At 43.7% G+C, this 23,816-nt stretch overlaps 1 protein-coding gene across 1 annotated transcript in view; it reads left to right on the plus strand.

Moving 5' to 3' along the window:
• LSM5 (LSM5 homolog, U6 small nuclear RNA and mRNA degradation associated) overlaps positions 1-23,816 on the plus strand; it is a 91,327-nt gene that overhangs the window by 38,692 nt on the left and 28,819 nt on the right. The window lies entirely within an intron of this gene.

Below are 23,816 nucleotides of genomic sequence, written 5' to 3' on the forward strand. Positions count from 1 at the left end.
AAATGACACGGGAAATATGAAGCAATCAACAATCTGGGATGCACATAAGGCCTTTATGAGAGGGAATTGTATCAGTACCGAAATTTACCGTATTTTTCGCTCTATAAGACGCACCTGCTGATAAGACGCACCTAGATTTTAGAGATTCGGGGGGGTGCTGGGAAGCCCCCCAGGCCGGCTGCGATCTTTTAAAACAGCCGCGCCGCTTCCCAGCTGTCTCCTGAAGCCAAACGCCAAAGGCGAACTTCCGCGTTCGGCTTCAGGAGTCAGCTGGGAAGCGGGTTCGGGGGGGGTGCTGGGAAGCCCCCCAGGCCGGCTGCGATCTTTTAAAACAGCCGTGCCGCTTCCCAGCTGACTCCTGAAGCCAAAAGCGAACTTCCGCGCTTCAGGAGTCAGCTGAGAAGCGGCGCGGCTGTTTTAAAAGATCGCAGCTGGCCTGGGGGGCTTTCCAGCACCCCCCCCGAACCCCCAACCCGGGTTCGGGGGGGTGCTGGGAAGCCCCCCAGGCCGGCTGCGATCTTTTAAAACAGCTGCGCCGCTTAGCTGACTCCTGAAGCGCGGAAGTTCGCCTTTGGCTTTTGGCTTCAGGAGTCAGCTTCAGGGACGCAGGTGGAGCTGCTGCTCCAGTTCGCTGCCAGTACTGTAGTATCCAGCTTGCACGCATTAATCGCTTTTCCATTGTTTCCTATGGGAAACAATGTTTCGACATACGAGCTTTTTGACTCACGAGCCTCCTTCCGGCACCAATTAAATTCGTATGTCGAGGTTCTACTGTATATCACCGCCCCCCTCTGCTGCTCCAGCGCCTCCCCCCCCTCCCTGCCTGCATCTTCGCTCCATAAGACAGGGCTGATTTTTCATCCTACTTTGGGAGGGGAAAAACTGCGTCTTATGGAGCGAAAAATACGGTATATTTTAAAAAAAAAGTGAGACAGAAAGGAAAAAATTAATTAAAGATATTGAGTTAACTCAAGAAAGATTGAAAAGTACAACAAATGGGGAGTGGAATAATTTACTAAAAATTAAAAAACAACAACTGAGACTTATGGATCAACAAATATGGAATAATATGAGATTGATTGTAAAGCAGAAAATTTTGGGATGGGGCAATAAATCAATGAAACAAATGGCAAATTATTTAAAAAAAAGAAAAGAAAAATCTTGTATAGTTTCATTAAGGGACAAAAAAGGTGTTACAAAACGTAGTGATGAATTGCAAAAAATAATGAAAGAGTTTTATGAAGAGTTATATAAAAAAGATCAGATTATTCTGCAAAAGATAGAGACTAAGGAGAAACTAACTGATGAAGATAAACAAATGTTAAATGGGACAATAACAAATGATGAAATTATTAGAGTTGTTAATGGATTGAAACCTGCCAAACCTGCCAAAGCTCCAGACGGACTTACGGGGGAATATTATAAGACTTTTGGGACTCAATTATTACCTCATTTGGGGAAACTATTTAATAACATACTTCAAACCTTTAATATTCCACAGTCATGGAAGACATCCGAGATCATCACTATTCCAAAACCAGATCGTGATTTGTTAGACCCGGGATCCTATCGCCCCATCAGTTTACTAAACCAGGACTATAAAATATTCATGAAAATTATAGCAAATAGGATAGAGAGTATCTTACCAAAAATAATTGGTGAAGACCAATATGGATTTGTTAAAGGAAGAAAGATTCACGAACCAATTAGAAATGTTGTTAATGTGTTACACCATGCTACCACTACCAAAAAGAAATTATGTGTTCTGAAGTTAGATGTGTACAAAGCATTCGACAAAGTTAATCATAATTACCTGTTTCAACTTTGTAAGGAATTAAATATGGGAGAAAATTTTTGTCAAATTATAAAAGAAATTTATAAGGATAATATGGCCTATATTAGGGTAAATGGAAATAGAACAGAGAAAATTAATATCCAAAATGGAACTAAGCAGGGGTGTCCACTTTCCCCCATCTTGTTTGCAATGGCAATTGAGGTTCTAGCAAATAAAATTAGAGATGATAAGGATTGGAAGGGTTACTGAATTGGGAAACTTGAATTGAAATTAAATCTCTTTGCAGATGATGCCATAATACTGTCTGAAACCCCCATTGAAATGATGCAAAAATTAATGGTGGTACTTCAGGAATTTAAAGACCAATCAGGTCTCTCAATTAATATTGAGAAATCAGAAATATTCTGTTTGAATACAGGTCCCAAAGAGCAAATCGAGATACGAAAAAACTCAGGATTGAAATTAGGATATAAAAAAATGAAATACTTAGGAATTTGGTTATTTAAAAACCCAAACAAAATTGCTGAGGCAAATTATAATTTAATATGGAAAAAATGCAAAAGCAAATTAAAAAGTGGAAAGATAAAAGTTTGAGAAAAATGGCCAAAATAAGAGCTCTTAAAATGATGATTATTCCAAAAATGATGTACTTATTCCAAGTTTTACCAGGTACCTTCCCAGGAGTAAAACTAAGGGAATGGGACACTAAAATGAACTATTGGATTGAAGGAAATAAAAAACCTAGAACAAGGAAACGATGGCTGGTTGCCAGAGAAAAAGATGGAGGATTGGGGTACCCAAATTTAGAATTATATAGAGAGGCATTTCAAATAGAAAGATTAATGGAATTACAATTACTGACAGAAAAGAAGTGGGTGAAACTTGAAAAGGAGATTAACAACGTTAAAAACAAAGAGATTTTATTTAAAAAATGGAGTAAAATAGAAATCAATAGATTAGCCGATCCTTTGAAAGCAGCTGTAGATATTTGGTCAAAATGGCAAGGGAAATTAGCAAATAGGAACTCAAAATTATCAACGTTGCATGTTTTGAACATAAATAATGACATTAATCTAGATAGAGTTATAAAGGAATTAAACGATAAAGGCATAATGAGAATAGAACAATTATATGAAACAGATGGATGAGTTAACAGAACTCGCCTCGAATGGTGGTTGGGCCAACAAAAATGGTTGCAGATTAATGCAATATGCAAATATTTGAATAAAACGGAGATTAAAGAAGCATTTTTGAGAGAAGAAAACTGTCTAGAGAAAATACTGAAAGAAAAGATTAATTATTCAAAAGGACAGGCTAGTAAAATTTACAGTATGTTATTACAAGTGGAAGAGGAAGTGATTAAAGGCCTAACAAGATACTGGCAAAACGAATTACAGATCAATGAAAACGAGATGGAAGAAGTAGTAGAAAATATATATAAGATAAAGAATACAAGAATTAGAGAAATGAGAAGGAAAATTTTACACAAATGGTACTTCACGCCAGTAAAACTAGCACACTTCCAGAGGAAAGGAAAAGGAAACTGTTGGCATGGCTGCCAAATAAAAGGAGTTTTTATGCATATGCTCTGGGAATGTGCTGAAGTTCAAAAATTTTGGAAGGAAGTACAGAATGAAATTAACAATATGCTAAACAGTAATTGGATAATCACGAAAGAATTAGCAACACTAGTTAAATATGGGGAATCACGAGAATTTAGAGAAATCAAAACAGCAGCCTTGGAAAGTGCACAAGCAGTAGTGGTATTAGGGTGGAAGGACAGCAATAAATGGACATTCCAAAATTGGTACTGGTACATGGTGGACCACATTCACTTTGAAATTACGGAATCAAGATTAATTAACTGTGATGAAAATAAATTGGAGAAGCTGATGGCACGATAGAATAAGGTGAAAGATTATATTTTACGTAGAATATATGACGACAATGTGAAAAATAAACTCCAATCACTCTTTGTATGTAAAGAAATGTAAACCGGAGCCAAGGAAGAAATTGAAATTTACTGTAAATAACTGAACCCCCTAAATGGTGGAGGGGTTATTGGTGTTGGGCACTTTTTCTTTAAGTTTTTTTTTGTTTGTTTGTTGTGATAAAATTTAATAAAAAAACTTATTTTTTTTTTAAAAAAAAACTTCAGTGACTAGATCAATATTTAGCAAGATATTTAGTATATTCCACGGGTAGTTGGCATTTATAGCCAAAGAAACATGCAAACAATTGTACCCTTCTGTTAAAATGAAGCCTTCTGTGAACATAATATATTAGTTGGGAATAAATATATTTTTAAAATCTATTATTTCCACTCATAAATTAGTTTGGTTAAGAAACAAGATATAAACAAGCTTAACATGGTTTCTTCCCTTGCACATCGGCTGATCTACGTTTGCCTATTTGTAGTCTTCCATTCTTTAGATTATTGATCATACTAATTTCAGTTGGAATCTTTGTATGCTAGGGATGTCAATAATTAGGCAACCAGAATAACAGAATAACATAGTGAGAATGGACCTTATACTGCCCCAGCCCCAAGCCCCAAATAATTACGCAACAAGTTGTCTTGGGTGACATCTGTGAAAAAAAAAATCAGGCGCTCAGGCATGGAAATCTATCTATCTATCTATCTATCTATCTATCTATCTATCTATCTATCTATCTATCTAGACTTTTATGCCGCCCACTCCAGAAGGACTCACCTAATGTGCCGCTCAGACACTATACTTTTTCGCGCACACCAAAAAAAATTAGAGGAAACATTGCTCCTGGCCCTTTGTTTATCTCTTCCTAGCACGTAGCGGCTGCGACTATGGCGGCCGAGGCCGTTTTGCCCACAGTCGAGATTGGTTGTCTGCCCACTGCAGTGAATGCCGTTCCCCAAAACGGCGAGTGGTGAAGACCCCTTGTTCACCCCCCCTTTGGGTTTAGGACATTTAGCCTCCACCAGTTGGATGAAGCTCTTTCCTCCGCAGCAGCTGATCAGCCGCTGCCTTCTCTCCCTTGCCCAAAGGCCCCTAGCTCTTCGCCCCAGCCCTTTGGTCACAAAAATCCACATTCAGCCACAGCCTTTTGGCCACTTGGGACACTTCGCCACCATCCAATCAGAACGGTTGTTACAAAATGCTACTTTTGGAAGGAAAGAATGGGACAGTTTGCTCTTTCATACACACAAACACCAGTTGAATGATAGAAATGGAAGGGACCTCGGTGGCCATCTAGTCTGACCCCCTTCTCATTCAGGAGTCTTACAGAATGATAGGGAGGGAAGGGACCTCAGTGGCCATCTAGTCTGACCCCCTTCTCATTCAGGAGTCTTACAGAATGATAGAGAGGGAAGGGACCTCAGTGGCCATCTAGTCTAACCCCCTTCTTGGCTAATGATCTCTCCCTGGTTCCAGAGAGAGAGAGAGGTCCGTTCATGCTGTGGGCATCTAGACGATCCCATGTCATTTTCACCCTCTCCTCTGTTCATGTGGACAGTCCACAAAATGTGTGTGTGTGGGGGGAAGAGTTGGAGGGCTAATGATCCCTCCCTGTTTGCAGAGAGAAAGGTCTGTTCATGCTGTGAGTATCTAGATGCTCCATGCCCTTTTTACTCCCTCCTCTGTTCATGTGGACAGTCCACAAAGTGGGGGGGAAGAGTTGGAGGGCTAATGATCCCTCCCTGTTTGCAGAGAGAGAGAAAGGTCCGTTCATGCTGTGGGCATGTAGATGATCCCGTGCCCTTTTCACCCCCTCCTCTGTCCATGTGGACAGTCCACAAAGTGGGGGGGGGGAGAGTTGGAGGGCTAATGATCCCTTCCAACAAGTGTTGGAAGGGACCCTGAAGAGAGAGAGAGAGAGAGAGAAATGCAAAGGGAGTTTGAGAGAGGAGCATGTAGCAGTGTGCTCCCCCAGCCAATGTTCCTTTTGCATTTGCCTCGAGGCATCGTAAGTCTCCTGAATGAGAAGAGGGGTCAGACTAGATGGCCACTGAGGTCCCTCACCTCTATCATTCTGTAAGTCTCCTGAATTAGAAGGGGGGGTCAGACTAGATGGCCACTGAGGTCCCTTCCCTCTCTATCATTCTGTAAGTCTCCTGAATGAGAAGAGGGGTCAGGCTAGATGGCCACTGAGGTACCTTCCATCTCTATCATTCAACTGGTGTGTGTGTGTATGAAAGAGCAAACTATCCCATTTTTTCCTTCCAAAAGTAGCGTTTTGTAACAACCATTCTGATTGGATGGAGGCGAAGTGTCCCATGTGGCCAAAAGGCTATGGCTCCCCTCATATAGGCCTTACATGCATCCCACACAATTGATTGTTTAATATCATCCCCATCATTAATTCTAAAATATGCACATAACTCTCTGCAATTTATCTTTATCTTGTTCATTAGCAGTTACAACTGCATTATATCTCCAAATTCTTTGATTGCATTCCTGACCTATTTCCAATTTTGCCAATAGTGGGGCATGATCTGACAAACAAATACTTTTAATATCTACTTTTTAAACTTGTACATTGTCCCCCCCCTGTTCATTAATATATAGTCAATGCTACTAAATGTATGATATCTTGCTGAATAATATGTACTTCTATTTGGAATATCTGCATGGAGATCCACCATATTAAGTCTATTTAATTGTAACATCCTACTGTTTCCAATCCCATTTGTTAATTGCATATTAAAATCTCCTGCCAAAAATGTTGAGCCCTCCATAAAGTTATCTAACTTCCTCTTAGTATGTATTATAAATTGTTTTGTTTTTGTATTTGGGGCATAAATTGCTGCTAATGTCAACTTCTTTTGATTAATTTTCCCTTTAACAAATAACCACCACCCCTTCTCCATCTTTCTGAACTCCAACCTCTTCAAAAGGAACCCTCTGATGAATAAGAATCGCCGTACTTCTACTATTTTGTGTTCCTCGAGATTCATATACCCATTTCCAATTCCTATCATTAACCAATTTATCCCTTCCTCCCCATCTTTTATGTGTTTCTGTCAAAAATACGTTGCTTAGCCATCCTCAATATCCTGTAACGTTTCAAATCCGATCCCAAACCATTCACATTTAAAACCATTATCACTCAATCATAATATACAAAAATAACCCTTTCACCCTCTTGTTTTGCTCTTGGTTTAATTTTTTTCCCCAGTCAGCCCCCCAATGTACCTCCCCCCGTGCTCCCCCCACCAAAAGGGGGGAGGACAAGAGAAAGCCTTGTCCAGTCATGAGCACCGTTCCCTGTAAGCTGCGCATGTGAGCGCGCGCGCTCCAAAATACCCCCACGCGCACCCTTTTCCTCGGCCGCGCACTCCCCATCCCCCTGCCAGCCCGCGGTGGGGCGGTGGGGAGGCGCGGGCAGTAGAAGGGAGCCGCGGCCACACCTGCCTCTCCATGGTGCCTCCGGCCCCCTCGCGCTCCTGGCCTCGGCCCTGCCCCCCACTCGCCCGGCCTCTCTTTCTCCTCTGCTGCAAGAGGGGGGGAAGGCGGGCGCGCGGGCCGGCGCACGCTCTTCCCATCTCTCTGCCTGCGCGCCCACCCGGAACATTCAAAGTAAGAGCGAAGGGTTTTCTTATTTTGAATGTTCCGGGCGGGTGGGCTGGCAGGGAGATTTGGGGAGATCGCGCCGGCTGCCCCCCGAACACCTGCCCGCCCGCCGCTTGCTGCCCGCTCCGCCTCTCTTTCTCCTCCGCTGCAACACGGCGCTCGGCCACGCTCCGCCTCCCGGGATCCCAGCTGAAAACAAAACGGCTCCAAAAGTCGGCTGGGATACCGGGAGGCAGAGCATGGCCGGGCGCTGTGTCTTCGCCTCCGCGCGCCGCCTCCACCTGGTCGAAAACAAAATGGCTCCAAAAGTCGGCCGGGCTCCCGGAAGGCAGTGCGCGGCTACTTCCTCTTCGCTGCAGAGCCGCACGGAGGCGAAGACACGGCCCCCGGCCACACTCTGCCTCCCAGGAGCCCGGCCGACTTTTATTTATTTATTTATTATTTATTATTTGGATTTGTATGCCGCCCCTCTCCGAAGACTCGGGGCGGCTCACAACAAGTGTAAAACAAATCATAAATAATTCAATTAATTAAAATATTTAAAGATTTTTTAAAAACCCATACACTAACAGACACACACACAGGCATACCATGTATAAATTAAATGTGCCCAGGGGGAGATGTTTAGTTCCCCCATGCCTGACGGCAAAGGTGGGTTTTGAGGAGTTTACGGAAGGCAGGAAGAGTAGGGGCAGTTCTGATCTCCGGGGGGAGTTGGTTCCAGAGAGTCGGTGCCGCCACAGAGAAGGCTCTCCCCCTGGGGCCCGCCAACCGACATTGTTTAGTTGACGGGACCCAGAGGAGGCCCACTCTGTGGGACCTAATCGGTCGCTGGGATTCGTGCGGCAGAAGGCGGTCTCGGAGGTATTCTGGTCCGATGCCATGAAGGGCTTTAAAGGTCATAACCAACACTTTGAATTGTGACCGGAAACTGATCGGCAGCCAATGCAGACTGCGGAGTGATGGTGAAACATGGGCATACCTGGGTAAGCCCATGACTGCTCTCGCAGCTGCATTCTGCACGATCTGAAGTTTCCGAACACTTTTCAAAAGTAGCCCCATGTAGAGAGCATTACAGTAATCGAACCTCGAGGTGATGAGGGCATGAGTGACTGTGAGCAATGAGTCCCGGTCCAGATAGGGCCGCAACTGGTGCACCAGGCGAACCTGGGCAAACGCCCCCCTCGCCACAGCTGAGAGATGGTTTTCTAATGTGAGCTGTGAATCGAGGAGGACGCCCAAGTTGCGGACCCTCTCTGAGGGGGTCAGTAATTCCCCCCCCAGGGTAATGGACGGACAGATGGGATTGTCCTTGGGAGGCAGAACCCACAGCCACTCCATCTTATCCGGGTTGAGTTTGAGTCTGTTGACACCCATCCAGGCCCCAACAGCCTCCAGGCACCGGCACATCACTTCCACCGCTTCGTTGACTGGGCATGGGGTGGAGATGTAAAGCTGGGTATCATCGGCATATTGATGATACCTCACCCCATGTCCTTGGATGATCTCACCCAGCGGTTTCATGTAGATGTTAAATAGCAAGGGGGAGAGGACCGACCCCTGAGGCACTCCACAAGGGAGAGACCTCGGAGCCGACCTCTGACCCCCCCACTAACACCGACTGCGACCGGCCAGAGAGGTAGGAGGAGAACCACTGAAGCACAGTGCCTCCCACCCCCAACCCCTCCAACCGGTGCAGAAGGATACCATGGTCGATGGTATCGAAAGCCGCTGAGAGATCGAGGAGCACCAGGACAGAGGATAAACCCCTGTCCCGGGCCCGCCAGAGATCATCAATCAACGTGACCAAAGTGGTTTCCGTGCTGTAACCGGGCCTGAAACCCGACTGCTGGGGACCTAGATAATCGGCTTCTTCCAAGGCCCGCTGGAGCTGGAGTGCCACCACCTTCTCAACAACCGCTGGAGCTGGGCCCAGGAGATCACCAATGCTTCCTTGGGGAGGGGAGTTTTTCCAACACTCTATAAAGAAGCGCTTGTGCGCCCCCTCCTCAAGAAGCCTTCCCTGGACCCAGCCGTACTTAACAACTATCGTCCAGTCTCCAACGTTCCCTTTATGGGGAAGGTTGTTGAGAAGGTGGTGGCACAAATCCCAGCGACCGATTAGGTCCCACAGAGACTCCCCCCGGAGATCAGAACTGCCCCTACTCTTCCTGCCTTCCGTAAACTCCTCAAAACCCACCTTTGCCGTCAGGCATGGGGGAACTAAACATCTCCCCCTGGGCACATTTAATTTATACATGGTATGCCTGTGTGTGTGTCTGTTAGTATATGGGGTTTTTTAAATCTTTAAATATTTTAATTAATTGAATTATTTATGATTTGTTTTACACTTGTTGTGAGCCGCCCCGAGTCTTCGGAGAGGGGCGGCATACAAATCCAAATAATAAATAAATAATAAATAAATAAACCTGAGTCCAGGGCCAGAGTTACACTCATCACCAGTACCCAAGATTGGGCTCACAGAGCCAGAACAAGGGACCGTTATTAAGCAACGGTCCCTCGTTCCCCTGGAACGGCTAGCTCTGTGGCCCCCGCCATATCTGCCTCTCCCCAGTAACACAGGGATATTCCGACCCTCTGCCACCCCAGAGATCGGTGCCCCTTCCTCTCCTGTCTCCCGAGCGTCAGGTGGGCCAAATCTATCATTCACACTACTATCAAACCACTCATCCATACCATAACCCCCCACCCACCCACCAACCCAATTATACCAATCATTCCATTCATACCCACAAGTATACTTATCCCAGTCATCCATTACTTAGCACCCCAATTATATTAAAAAACAATTAAATTTATAACAGTATAAAATAACAATTGATAAAAAATTTAAAACACTAAAACATTAAAATTATACTTATATAAATATAGGATAAAAATTATAAATTAGTAAAAATTGATTTTCTTTGATGGTATAAAATCAGATCTTAAAACATTTTATAATCATCAGTAATCAATCAGTCAGTCCAGGTACGATGTTCCTTGGTCTCCATGGTCTAAGGTCTTAGTCTAGTTCAAAGAGTCTTGATGTTAAACCTCCTCTCTTCCTAGCTGTCTTTTTAAAATCAGACCACAAGGGGGCATAGTTCTTCAATCCATCCACAATCCACATAGTTCTTCAATCCATCCACAATCCACAAGGGGGCATAGTTCCTCAGTGGTGATACACACAAATACACACAAATCAGGAATCAAGGTTAAGAGGGGAGGGGGGGGAAGTTGGAGAAATAATCCTCAGTTCTTAGGTTTTTTTGTTGTTGTTGTTTTTTAATCTCCCCCTGGCCCCCAGCAGCTCTCACCCACTGGTGCCATACAGTGGAGGGGGCTAAATTATTGCCCCTAGATGTCTTCATTCATCCATTGGCGTTGAAGCTGGCCACCGTCACTGGGCTCCATTCCTTCCCAAAAAACGCTGTCTCTCTCCCCCCGTCGTTCCCCGACACTGCCATCTCGACACCGGACCTCTCACCTCCGGAGTCAGGCTGGAGGTCTATCCCGGCGGGGACTCGGCTCCTCTCGCTCCCCTCGGCTCCTCTCATCGCCTCCCTGCCGGCGCTACGACCTCCATCCTCCATCCGGTCCGATCCCGCCGCCCTTTCTCCACATTTCTCCGCACCAACAAGATGTTTCTCCAGTGCCATGCTCTCCCTCGGCTCTCCCACGGCATCTCCACAGCGGTGGCTCGGCGTTCCTCCGTCCTCTCCTTTCTCTAGAAGGCAGCATCTCCCAAAAAGGCTGCTTCCTCTGCGAGGCTCCATCAGACGCCGACGCCATTTCCGCGTCTTAACCGGCCACCTCTTCTTGCCGCAGTCTCACTCGGCGTCCCCCCCCAACAGGCGGGGACATTCCCAGCCCTCAAGCTCACAACAACAGGGGGACGAAGTGGCCCGTGGGCTCTGCCCAACATCGACCGCCTCAGACCTGGACTGACCCATTTTTCTGATGATTTTCCGTTGTTTCAGAGGAGCAGCGGACCCACCATACTCCTCACTGCTCGCACAGGAACCGGATAAAGTGAATTTAAAACCAAAGTTTGCTTACAAGAATGGTCTGCTGAGAGGAAAAGATGGATAAAAGACTAGTGACTTTACAGCTGCTCCCACAGAAAACTGCAATCTTTAAGATTCTCCTCCATCATGGGTTCATAGCCATCCAAAAGTCATCTTGGGTCTTTCCTGAGTGCTCCAATTCAAATCTAGGGAATAACAATGTCAAAGAACCAGCTTTGGCAGCAAAACCAGCATATTGCCAGCACGAGGAAAAAAACTTCCTACCAGTGAGCAGCCATCTTGTTTTCAGCCGGGCGGAGGCGGCACGCGGAGGCGAAGACATGGTGCCCGGCCACACTCCGCCTCCCGGGAGCCCAGCTGAAAACAAAACGGTTCCAAAAGTCAGCTGGGCTCCCGGGAGGTGGAGCTTGGCCGGGCGCCGTGTCTTCGCCTCCGCGCGCCGCCTCCGCCCGGCCGAAAACAAAACGGCTGCAAAAGTCAGCCGGGCTCTCGGGAGGCGGTGCGCGGCTGCTTCCTCTTCGCTGCAGAGCCGCCGAGCAGAGGCGAAGACAACGGCGCCCTCCACTGCCTCTCCATCTCTCTCTCTCTCTCTTTCTTTCTGTTGCCGGCGTGGTGAACGAGAGAGAAAGAGAGAGAGATAGAAAGGAGGGGAGAGAGAATGAGAAAGAAAGCGAGAAAGAAAGCAAGAGAGAAAGACAGGGAAGGAAAGCAAGAGAGAGAGAAAGAGAGGGGGGAAGGAGGGGGAGGGAAAGACAGAGGGATGGATGGAGGGAGAGAGAAAGAACAAAAAAGAGAGGAAGGAAGAGAGAAAGGAAGAGGGATGGAGAGAGAGGGAATGAAAGATGAAGGAAGGGAGAGAGAAAGGGGGAGGGAGAGATAGAAAGGAGGAAGAAGGGGTAGTTAGGGAGAGGGAAAAGGAAGGGCTTGGAGAAAGGCAGAGGGAAAGAAAGATAGAAAGGAAAGAGGGAGGGAGAGATAGAAAGGAAAGAGGGAGAAAGGAAAGAGGGAGGGAGGAAAGAGGGAGGGAGAGATAGAAAGGAAAGAGGGAGGGAAAGAGAAAGAAAAGAGGGAGGGAGAGATAGAAAGGAAAGTGGGAGGGAGGAAAGAGGAAGGAAGACATAGAAAGGATAGAATTATGGATGCAAGAACTTGCTCATGTGTGATAGCGCATGCCCACACTTACTTACTTTATTTATTTATTTATTTATACTTATATGCCGCCCAGTGCCAAAGGGACTGCCACTCAGACACTATACTTTTCCGCTCACCCCGAAAAAAAATTAGAGGGAACACTGGTCATGAGGCACATTCTCTTGATTGCATTCCCACACTGCTGAGCTCCACTTTCAACCACTTTTAAATGTAATTAAAGAGAAAAATCCCCCTCCCACCCTCCCTTAGCCATTTAGATAATTCCTTCTTTAACTTTTTTTTAACTTCCTTTACCATTTTCCCTTCTCCCCCCAACAAGAATAACAGATACACTACATTCCAAAAACATCTCCGAGGGGGTGGGGGGCAACAAAGTCACTTCTTCGCTTTCTTCTCACACTGAGCTCTTCTTTTCCTTTGCTCCCTTCTGATGGCCTCCACCTGTCCTGATAATTCCTTCAGCTGTTCCTCCCTTTGTCTTTCCTCCTCAACTGGGGGTACTACAAACACTGAAATAATCTCCTTCTGCTTCTTTTGGCTCACCAACTACTCCTTGTGCTTCGCTTTCTTCAAACCCGATTCCCAGTTGATCCAATAATGCTTTTCCCTCCTCCAGTGAACGTGCCCTGTACATCTTATTTTCTTGGAACACCAAAATAGCAGCTGGAAACCCCCAAGTAAACCTTTTTCCACTTTGATATAAACGGCTTGAAATTGGGCATAAGGCAGCTCTCGTTGTCAAAGTTTCCCAAGAGAGATCTCTCAGAACTCTTATCTCATTTCCATCTTGTTTAAGGCTGGCAAAACTTTTCAAAAACTTGTACAGTATATGATCTCAGCTTTTTTTTCACTGGCCAAAGCCATAACAATGTCTCTTTGCCTCTCCCTGTTTCTACGTGGGACAGCCCAATGGACATGTATAATATCATCAGAACCAACTTGGGCACCTTGCTTATTTATCCAACCAATTATTGCTTCGTTTAAATTCGAGTTTTAAGCAAAATCTGGTCTAAACCCACGCAGACGTAAATTTCTTCTCCTTTGACGATCTTCCAGATTAGCAATTCTGTAATTCATTTGTTTAATAGTCTCTTCCTGATCCTTAGCTTGTTTTTTTTACATTCTGAATTCTTTTGGTAGTCATGTCAACATCCTTAACTAATTTTATGTCTGAGGAGAGATTTCCCAGTGCTGTCTCCACTGTAATAAATCTTTGTTCAAATCCTGTAAAAATTTGTAACAGTTTATCTAACTTTGATTCAATTTTTCCGAGACTCGGCTCGCCACCTTCCACCATTTTAAGATTTATTTGTACTCACTTCGTAATAGCGAAAGAATCTCCATCCTCGCTTGAAACCATAAATCTTTAGATTCTCTTAGAACGTCTGTGAATGCTCTACTCCTCTGCTTTTCTTCAAGAAGGATTTATAATATTTTGAGAGAGAAATTCCCTTTTTACATAATAAATCACATCAGAGCTCGAGGTAGGGCATCTAGTATATCTGACACATGCGCAATCCCTTAAAGGATTATGGTCTGCCCATTCATTTACATCTATCCTAACCTGATTCATTAAATTTTCAGTCTTTTTGTTTGCCCAGACCAGTAATTTTCAACCTTTTTTGAGCCGTGACACATTTTTTACATTTTCAAAATCCTGGGGCACACCACCAACCAAAATGACACTCTAAGACAGTACATACTATACATATAGTTAATAATATAGTTTCTAAATATATTTATACTCACTTAGTCTGAAACCTTGGCCTGTTTCTCCCCCTTTTGCTCTCATTTTTCTCTCTCTCTCCCTTCCTCTCCTTTTCTCTCTCTCTTGCTTTCTTTTTCTTTCTCTCTTGCTTTCTTTTTCTCTTTCTTTATCGCTTACTTTCTCTTTCTCTCTTGCTTTCTTTCTCTCTCACCCTCTTTCTCTTGCTTTCTTGCTCGCTTTCTTTCTCTCACTTTCTTTCTCGCGCTTTCCTTTTATCTCTCACCTTTCTTTCTCTCTTTCTCTCTCTTGCTTTCTTTCTCTTTCTCTCTCTTACTTTCTTTCTCTCTCTTGCTTTCTTGCTCTCTCTTGCTCTCTTTCTCTTTTGCTTTCTTTCCCTCTTGCTTTCTGTCTCTCTTTCTCTCTGTGTCTCACTCTCTGTTGCTCTCACTCTTTCTCTCTCTTGCTATCTCTCTTTCTCTCACTCTTTCTTTCTCTTGCTCTCTTTCTCACTCTCTCGCTTTCCTTTTCTCTGTCTCTCACTCTCTTGCTTTCTCTCTCTCTCTTCCTTTCTTTCTCTTTCTCTTTCTTTCTTTCTCTCTTGCTCTCTCTGTCTCTCGCTATCTCTTGCTCTCTCTCTCTTGCTCTCTCGTACACCACGCCAGCAACAGCGGCATTGGGCAGTAGCCGTGGGGCGGCAGCTGTGAGCGGGAGTTCCAGGGCGGAGGCACTGACGGCAGCAGCTGGACGTGTTGCTGGATGCCGTACATGCTGGCGCTTCCCTGGACATGGGCGTGGGGATGGCACCTCTGTCCCGACCCAGCCAGCGGGCCAGTGCCAGCCCCGCACCCTTGCCCACCGCAGCACCAGCATATATTGCATCCAGCAACATGTCCAGCCGCCACCATCGGTGCCTCCGCCCTGGAGCTCCCGCTCGTAGCCGCCACCCCACGGCTACTGCCCATTGCCACTGCTGCCAACACCCTCCTGCTCCCGTTGCTGGCGCCCTCCCGCTGGGCCCCAAAGCTCACCTGCCACCGCCGCCAGGGAAGCTCCAGCCAGGCTGGGCGCTGCAGCTGCTGGAAAACTTGGAAGGTGCGAAGACGGAAGCTCAGCTTCCGGTCTCACAGGTTTTTGCTCTTTGCTCCCTCAGCAAAAAGTTGTGAGACCGGAAGCTGAGCTTCCTTCTTTGCGGCACACCTGACCATGTCTCATGGCACATTAGTGTGCCACGGCACACGGGTTGAAAAACACTGGCCCAGACCATGTCTATTCTGGATCAACTTTTGTGTGGGTTGGAGTAAAATGTGTAATGTCTAACTTCCTTATTCCTTGTTCTCCAACAATCCCTTAGATTTATTTCTTCGCACATTTGGTGGAATGTTTTGGGTAGTTTTCCTTTTTTAATATAGATTTTTGTTTAGGCTTTTATAGTCTAAATCACTGTCTATTACACCGTTAAAGTCCCCTATTAAGCATATATTTTCTATCCCTATTTTAATAGGTTTTTGATGTAATTTGTAGTAAAAGATTCTTTGGTCTGTACTCGGCGCATATACCACTACTAGTGCAAGTTGGGCATCATAAATTTTTATTGAAATTACAAGAATTCTTCCTTTCTTGTCTGCATAATTTTTTTCCACTTCTATTTCTTTTTTAATATATACCGCTATTCCCCTCTTATTTTTATGTGATAATGCCGTAAATAATCTTTCTAATTTGTTGTTTTACATCTTGTGCTGTGTGTGTTTCCTGTAAGCAAATTATACTAAGATTTTGCTTTTGTAATTTTGTAAAAAATATTTTTCTTTTAGCATATGAATTTAACCCTTTAATGTTTAGTGAGAGTAGTTTAGGGATTGTTCTATTTCTCTTTACTTATATGTTTGTCTTCTGTTAATTCTGTCTTTTGTCTGCACCCTTCCGTTAGCTGCTCTTTGCATTTTATGGTATCTTCTTTCTCTGTTTCCACTGCTTCTAATGATTGTTCCTCTTGTCTCTTGCTTTCTGGTTCTTGTTCTTCTTCCGCCATAAATCCATCATAGAATTCTTGGGCCATTGCTTCCTTTTCTATCTTAATCTTTTCCCCTCTCCATGTGATTAACATCCCCTCTGGAATCAACCACCTAAATAAAATACTTCTTGTATTAAGTTGTTCTGCTAATGCGCAGTACACTCTTCTATTGTCTCTTAACCTTTTTGGTACTTGTTTTAGAATTCTGACTTCTTTTCCTTTGTATAATATTGTTTCGCCTCTTGCGGCTTTCAGAATTTCATTTCTTAACTCTTTTTTCATGCATCTAATGTGCACTTCCCTCGGCAATTTCTGTCTTCGGGTATAGTTTGTGTGGACTCCGTAAATTTCATGCAGTCCATTTATGATGTCTTGTTTGTCTCTCTGTAATATATTTGCTGTTATGTCTGTCATTATATTTGTCAGATTTTCTTTGTCCTCTATTATGTTTTGGAACCTAAGATAAAATGCAGTACTATCTATTTCTAAATTAATTATAGACTCTTCGATATCTCTATTAATAATCATTAATTTCTGATCCACTATATCAACTTTTCTCCGTACTGAAAGAGCAGGTCCAGCAGTCACGTGGGTTGCTCGCTGTCCAATCCGCATAGGACCGAGCCTAGTCTTTTAAAAGATTGCTGGATCTGCCCCTTCCCCAGAATTTGCTCCGTCCTGCAACCAGCAGGACATATGGCTCAGCTCCTCTCAATAACACCTTCCCTCTTCATTTCCTTCTTCAATCTCAGCTAAGTAAAAATTTGCAATTGCCTTTACTTAGAAGCTTGCCTTTTCGCGCCAGCTTTACTGGGCTTGACGCCAAGGGGAGAAGCCGCAGCGCGGCTACAGCCACGAATTTCGCAGTCGTCTTGCTTGTGCTGCTGCTGGATTGCATTTATGATAAATCTACTCGGCTAGGAGGTTTTTTACCGACAAACTAAAAATAGAAAAAAAGGGCTTTTTCCTCTGCCGGTGTGGGACACTTTAACAAGCGCTCTTGTTCGTCTCCTGGACTGTAGTTGCCTCTCCTTTCCATAAATTCGGTGGAGCGGTTTATTTCTTGGCGCGAAGGTCCTCAGCGCCCAGTAATTTCGGCACTTGCGGATCGCCCATGTGCGTCCCATTTGACGCCATTAAGTCCACCGCGTGGCCCTGGAATAGGCTGTGAGACCCTCAGGCTTTTTCTCCCTGGCTAGGCCTCCAAACCAGTGTGTGTACCTTGGTTTTTATTTAAAATTAGTGAGGCCTGCCCCTCTGTACTCACTGACACGAACTCTGGTACCGTCCAGATTGTCTTTGAGCTGCAGACGCTCCTGGGCCTAGGAGCTTGGGTCCCCCTTCCTCTTGGGAATGTTGCCCATTTATAGCTTCTCCCACCCTTTCGGCTCAAGTCTTGTACCTGTAATTTGTTCAGGTCATGACTTCGTTTCCTAAGAGAGGCACTTCTTCTAAGGGTCCCAGAGAGGATAAGCCTATTGGTGATGAAATTGACACCATCCCCCAGGCCTCTTCCTCCTCTTCCTCTGAAGCCCCTCCAATGGCTAGAGCCACTAGGGCTGAGAAAAGATGGAACCAAGCTCTTCAAAAATTCATGAGAGATCGGCTAAATGTTTAAGAGTGCAGGTCCCTCCAGAGGCTTCAAAATTGCCTCCCTCTGGTGTCCCTGTGCTTTCTCTGGATGAGCCAAACCTAAACAGACCCCAGTCTAACCTATGGGGCTTAGTTCCAGAGGAGCCAGATATTATGATGGAAGATCCCTCCAAGCCAGATCCATCCCAGGCCTTCAGGGTATCTCCCTCACTACCTGTTACTATTACTAACCTTCCTCCAGATCTTCAAACTATGTATTCTCTTTATCTCAAGCCATTGATGCCAAGCTCTTGGCTATCAATGTGCCTTCTCACTCTCGTCCCCCTTCACGCGCCCCTAGGCCCGTGAGTTCCTTCTCAACCTACAGAATTCCAGTTCACCAAGACTCGGATTCCTCACAGGATGAGAATGATGATGTGGACGTAGAGGACAAGGATGACCCTTTCCAATGCCTGTCAGAGGATGAGGAATCACAGATCAAGATTCCATCTCCTGCTGCAATCTTTCCTTTTCAACAGTTCAAATCCCTTTTATTCCACAGGCTTAGCTGGTCAGGGTAAACCATCTGATCCTTCAACAGCTCCACCTGAGGAGAACCTGCCATATTTTATGGAGGAACAAGAAGACAATGAGGTCATCCCCATGCCCAAATTGTTCAAAGATGCTCTGCTCAAGCACTGGGACTATCCATCTTATGGTTTTAATCCCACCTCTAAAGACAAGAAGTTATATAAGCTTTCTCAAGGTTATGAAGACCTTGTCTGTCCCAATGCTGATGAACCAGTAAAGATTCTACACTCTGCGGCTGCTATGCCTGGTGAAGCAGAAGTGTTAAAGCCCGAAGATAAATGTTTAGAGAAAATGCTCAAAAAGTGTTTCTTCGCTGATACCTGGGCTATTAAAAGTGCGGCAGCAGCAGCATTCTTTTCCCGAACCATTCTCTTGTGGCTTCAACAGCTCCAGCAGCATATTCCCCCTGATGACCTACGGGGTCAACAGGACTTCAATAAGGTATTTGCAGTGGCCCAATATGTAGCAGACGCTACCTTGCAATCATCAAGATTTGCTGCAAAGTCGGTAGCGGCCTCAACAACAGCCAGAAGACTTCTATGGCTTTGCCCCTGGCAGGCGGGAGTGAGGCAGAAATGGCAGCTTGCCATGGGTCATTTGAAGCGCAATTGGAGCTGTGAGTTCCGCCACCTGCTTACTGGATCCGTGTCCCTCCTGGCTGGTTTCGGCCAGCAGGGAGGTGACACGGAGCTGGGTCCAGGAGATTGTAAATGCTTCCTTGGGGAGTGGGTCCTTTCCAGCACCCTATAAGGAGGCGCCTGTGCACCCCCTCCTCAAGAAGCCTTCCCTGGACCCAGCCGTACTTAATAACTATCGTCCAGTCTCCAACCTTCCCTTTATGGGGAAGGTTGTTGAGAAGGTGGTGGTGCTCCAGCTCCAGCGGTCATTGGAAGAAGCCGATTATCTAGGTCCCCAACAGTCGGGTTTCAGGCCCGGTTACAGCACGGAAACTGCTTTGGTCGCATTGATGGGTCTTGGGTCTTGGGTTGATGATTCTTGGGTCTCCAATCAACTTCAAAGCATCGCTGTCTTCTCTGTTTATCTCTCCGCACCTCACCAGCGTTCTCCTCTGCTTTCCGTCACTTGCCTGTGGCTCGCCTGATTGCTGTCTCTTGCCGTCTCTCGCTCGTCTCGTTTCTCACTCGTTCCTCCCTCAGTTCCATCTGATTAATACTCTTTCACTTCAGCCTGAATTCAAAACATACGCCAGTTTTTGTCTTCTTTCTTCTTCTTTTCCCCTGTCTCCTGTCAATTTCCACTCAGCACGTACTTCTGCCCTCACTCATTAATCAATCTAATGTATTTCAGTTCAGGTTTTAGAGTTTAGAGTTTAAGGTCTTATAATTTCTTTTATGCTGTTTTATTCTTTCTCTTTTCTATATGCTTATTTGTTTTTCTTTTTTCAGATCAAATCAGTTCGTATAAATCTACACACTCCCTTCCATGGTTCCATCCTTCTCCTTTCTTTCCCCCGCTGCGGAGTCTCTGTCTTAGAATTTTTAGGTCCCTTTTTCACCTTCAGATCTTTTGGATTTCACGAATTTTGCAAGATTGCAAAGGATCCAGGTTTGGGGGAACAGAGCTTTGTTCTCCCTCACCTGCTTCTCATGGCTCCACTCCAGACGTCCCCATTATTTGTTTTAAAAGAGATATGGCGTTACTTTAACCCAGACACTAGACAATACACCTTTTTCTCCTTTCCATACAAATCTTGGTCACAAATTGACATGGCCTGGGCAAATATGGAAATTATTAATTAAATATCAGACATAGAAATACTTCTAAATACCTGGGCTGATCACAACCCCTTATTGTTGAAATGGAGAGACCCAACGAGGAAATCAAAACAAAGATGGATGATGAATCAGACAATTATTAAAGAGAAAGAATTAAACTATGTCACAGGAATTAGGTTACTTTCTCTAGATCAACAATGGTGGTACTACATCATTACAGAATATACAGGATACAATGAAGGCCTATCTAAGGGGAATTTATATAGCCTACTCCACAGAAAGAATAAGACAAAGGAAAAGCAAATTAAACACGCTAACCTTAAAATTATAAGATTTAGAGAAAAAGCTGCAAGACAAACCTAATAGTAGCTAGGAGCTAGGAGATTTGAATATGATTAGACATGAAATAAATCTAATAACACAGTAAGAAATCTCTTGGAAATTGAAAACAGCCAAACAAAAATACTTTGAATCTACAAATAAACCGGGGAGGTGGTTAGCATTCAAACTTGCCCAACAAAAAGCAGACAAAACAATTGGTGGCATGCCTTCTTGAAATCCGAGAGTCACAAAATATCATATTTTAAACAACATTATATAAGAAGAGCCCTATTTGATGTCTGGCAACATACAGAAAAACCCCATGATCACTCCATACTGAAATGGTTATCCCCAACTGAAGTCACAATATATCTGAACGCTCTACACCTTGAAAAAATCTGACCACAAACTATAAATTAACTATGGCAACTTCTTATAAAGAGAACCAATATAAAATGTTTTACAGATGGCACTTACCATGCACCCAACTTGCTAAAATGTTCCCCAACATGTCACCACTCTGCTGGAAGTGCAAAAAACCTGGAATCTTCTACCATGTTAGGTGGACATGTGATACCATGAAAAAATATTGGCAAACAATCAAAAGATCATAGAACAAATTACTTTTCAGACAGTCCACTTTAAACCAGAGTTATTCCTCTTAGGAATTGTTAGGCAAAATATTTAAAAAGAAGATCAGTACATCATTCTCCACATCCTAACCACTGCAAGAATTCTATAAGCTCAGTTTTGGAAACAAGAAAAAACCCTAACTACTCTAAATCTTTTAATAAAAATTATGGAATGCGCAGAAATGTCGAAATTGACAATGGAAATTCAGAATAGGGATGAATCGGATTTCTACAAAGCGTGGGTAAAATGGTACCATTGATTAACACAAAAAAATTGCTAAATATCACTAAAAAAGAAGAAAACTAGACAACAACATCACCCACTGCTAACACAAGACATGAACCAAAAACAACTCATAGCTTGAATTACAAAAAGTATCGATTGAGACATACTGAAGATGTCCATCAAATTCTATAAACCAAACCCCGAAATACTGTTCACTTAGACAATACATAATCAACATTTAAAGATTATACATACACAGTAAACATAATTAGCAACACTACTATAAACAATTAAAACCAAGGAGAAATCAACAGCTACTTCACAACTGAAATTATAGGTTGTTTGGGATCGAAATGTCATCTAGAGAGTTGACATAACATTCCTCTCCCTTTCCCTCTAATCTTCTCTCTTCTTTAAACTTCTTACTTTATTCTCTTTACCCTTAATCCTTTAGTTATTCTCTTTTCTTCAAAATTTATATTATTGTTACATGTGTATTTTATGCCTCTTTTTAATGTATATATTTAATAAAGATTACTTTTTAAAAAATAATTGATTCATTATGTGATTCCATTGGAAATTTAAAGACAAGCATTAACGACAAAAACAAATTGCCCAATTATTTTATGAAGTATTACATGATAAGGGAGAACCAAAAGCAGAGTTAATTACAGACTTTTTTACTGGAATAGATTTGACAATCATATCTGAGGGAGATAGGGGTTATGTTAAATGTTAAAATAACATCAACAGAGTTTAAAAATGTGGTCGCTAAACAAAAAAATAACAAAGCTCCAGGACCTGATGGGATACCTACAGAAATTTATAAACAACTACAAGAAACTTAAAACCAATTATGTTGGATCTTTTTAACGATATTTTAGAGAAAGGTGAACTCCCTAACTCCTGGAAGGAGGCATTCATAACCTTAATCTCCAAAGAAAATACAATGGTACCTCTACTTGCGAACTTAATTTGTTCCGTGACCAAGTTTGTAAGTAGAAAAGTTTTTAAGAAGAAGCTATTTTTCCCATAGGAATAAATGTAAAAGCAAATAATGTGTGCAAACCCATTAGGAAAATCCAAAAATTTAGAAGCGAGGTGAATGGAGGGCAGGGAGAGGCAGCGAAAGGGACGTATTGATAAAGCAAGGCTAGGGGAGTGCTTGGAGAGGCAGCTGCAAAAGGGGACGTATGGAGGGAGAAAGGGGAGGGGGTGGTTGGACAAGCAGGAAAAGGGGACGTATGAAGGGTGAAATGGGGGAGGTTGCTTGGACAAGCAGTAAAAGGGGATGTATGAGAGGAGAAATAAGAGGGGGTGCTTGGACAAGCAGAAAAACATAGAAACATAGAAGATTGATGGCAGAAAAAGACCTCATCGTTCATCTAGTTTGCCCTTATACTATTTCATGTATTTTATCTCAGGATCGATATATGTTTATCCCAGGGATGTTTAAATTCAGTTACTGTGGATTTACCAACCACGTCTGCTATAGGTTTGTTCCAAGCATCTACTACTCTTTCAGCAAAATATTATTTTCTCATGTTGCTTCTGATCTTTCCCCCAACTAACCTCAGATGGGGTCCCCTTGTTCTTGTGTTCACTTTTCTATTAAAAACACTTCCCTCCTAAACCTTATTTAACTATTTAACATATTTAAATGTTTCGATCATGTCCCCCCCCTTTCCCTTCTGTCCTCCAGACTCTATTCCAAATGTGGTCTCACCAGCGCTCTGTAAAGTGGGATCACAATCTTTCTCTTCCTGCTTGTTATACCTCTAGCTACGCAGCCAAGCATTCTACTTGCTTTTCCTACCGCCCGACCACACTGCTCACCCATTTTGGGACTGCCAGAAATCACTACCCCTAAATCCTTCTCTTCTGAAGTTTTTGCTAACACAGAACTGCCAATACAATACTCATTGAATAATGCATTATTGTACATTTGGAAACATTAAACTGCAGTTTCCATTGCTTTGACTATTTATCTAGTAAAGCTAAAACATTAGCCATACTACAGACACCTCCAGGAATATCAACCCTATTGCACACTTTAGAGTCATCAGCAAATAGGCAAAGCTTCCCTACCAAACCTTCCCCTATGTCACTCACAACGATATTAAAAAGAATAGGACCCAGAACAGACCCTTGTGGCACACCGCTTGTAACCAGTCTCTGCTCAGAATACTCACAATTAACAATAACCCTCTGATATCTACGCTTCAGCCAGCTGCAAATCACTAAACTATCCAGGGATAAAGTCACTAACTTATCTATCAGCTCTTTATGTGGAACTGTATCAAAGACTTTGCTGAAGTCCAGATAGGAAATATCCACGGCACCACCTTCATCCAACACCTTTGTGACATAGTCAAAGAAATCAATGAGATTAGTCTGACACGATTTGCCTTCAGTAAAGCCATGCTGGTTTGGGTCCAATAAGTTATTGGTTTTTAGGTGCTGATTTATCCTCTTTTTGAGTAGAGTCT

Source organism: Erythrolamprus reginae, chromosome Z (assembly GCF_031021105.1).
Source record: "Erythrolamprus reginae isolate rEryReg1 chromosome Z, rEryReg1.hap1, whole genome shotgun sequence".
NCBI classification, from domain to species: Eukaryota; Metazoa; Chordata; class Lepidosauria; order Squamata; family Dipsadidae; genus Erythrolamprus; species Erythrolamprus reginae.